Source organism: Lichenostomus cassidix, chromosome Z, assembly GCF_008360975.1.
Source record: "Lichenostomus cassidix isolate B80296 chromosome Z, HeHo_3.0, whole genome shotgun sequence".
NCBI classification, from domain to species: Eukaryota; Metazoa; Chordata; class Aves; order Passeriformes; family Meliphagidae; genus Lichenostomus; species Lichenostomus cassidix.
Genome location: NC_139511.1, coordinates 42,674,174 through 42,675,915, shown reverse-complemented (window position 1 = coordinate 42,675,915; position 1,742 = coordinate 42,674,174).

Genomic DNA, 1,742 nt, shown 5'->3' with positions numbered 1-1,742 from the left:
ACACGTTAGAATTGACATGATGGTCATTATGGCCAAATGGACATGTAATAACGTACAAAGATAAATGATGGGAAGTGCATGATCACACATATGAGATGACACAATATACAATGACTGATGAACAATAGAAATTAAAAAGGATGTTCTAAGGAGAGACATGGTATTGATCCAAGACTTGTTGAATCTCCTTAAATCTCCATATACCTGGACAGAGAAGACCCAAATGCTGTCTCTCACTTCACATTCATAATTCTGCAGATAATACTTGCAGTAATATTAAAAACTTTTATTAAAAAGTTTTGTAAGAATGCTGGCATTGAGTACTGTAGCCACTCTCTTCTTCTGAGAGGGGCCCCTGGATCTCAATATGATGCAAAAATCAACTTTGACAGGCACAGCTATCACCAAGGATTCAGGATTCTTTCTGCTAGGGCCACAGGTGGAAGGATTGGACATTTTAATGTTTGTCCTAATTTACAGGGTGTGAAACCATGCTTCTCTGCATGCACATGGACACACTAAAAGCTTTATTTCTTGTCATAGTGGTACATTCAGGGCAACTTTTCCAAAAACTGTGCATAAGTTACAATGGAGAGGAAAAGAAAACATACTTCTGCATAAAAATCAGTATGGTATTTCTGTAGTAAGATACTGACATGGATGAAATGCAATTTCTAGGCTAAAATATAATCCAACCACGTATTTCAACTTCTTTCTCCATTTGTTTGCAGTAAAGTCTATGCTTTATGTGAGAATTTGGCTTCCCATATCAGCTACAGGAAACATGCAAGGATTTGCTTTGTAACACCGTTTAACCCTTTATTGCAAAATGAAGTACTCTGAACATCTGTATCTCAATCCCAGTACATTTACATAGAGGCACAAGCCCAAATATTTCACACACTTGTATAGTTAGATCTTTGAAGCCTTTATTTGCTTTCAGTTGTAGGCTCCGAAATTCAGCTCTGGAAGTGGTAAATCTGAAAAACTTCTTGTCTGAGAAAGAAGTGTGTGCTCATGCCTCCAAAAATGCTTCCAAGACCTACTCTAAACCAAGGCTTCTGACTTTTGGTCTTGCAACTGTTATTACTCACTCAGAGAAAAAAGAAAGAAATATGAAAAGAGGATGCATGAGGCATGCATCTCACTCAGGTGTATTGGAGCTTCAGCACCTTGCGGAACACTCAGAAACATCTCGTTACCTCACCCATGTGAAGAAGTGTCTGAAGGGAGGGTTTCAGTGCGTCGAGCCACGCTCTCCTCGGTGGTGCCTAGCAATAGGACAAGGGGCAATGGGCAGAAACTGATGCACAGGAAGTTCCACCTGAACTTGAGGAAACATTTCTTTACTGTGGAAGTGACCAAGCACTGGAACAGGTTGCCCAAAGACGTTGTGGAGTCTTCCTTACTGGGGATATTCAAGAACAACCCCGTACCATGTGTACTGAGATGACCCTGCTTGAGCAGGGAGGATGGGCCAGATAACCCATGGTGGTCCCTCCCAGCCTGACCCATTCTGTGAGTCTGATCTGCACGGTTCCTATGTAAATACGTAGATCTGAACAGCGTCGCGATACAGGTGCTCCTACGGCTGAGGAAGAGCAGGGATCCGCTGGATTCCCAGGCATGTCCGACACCCCTGGCTCAGCACCGTGGCTGGACGCTCCCGGAGCGGGCAGAAGAAGGCGGCAGAGTCCCGGCTGAGCTGCCGCTCCCTCACGGCGGAGCGCATCGCCCTCACC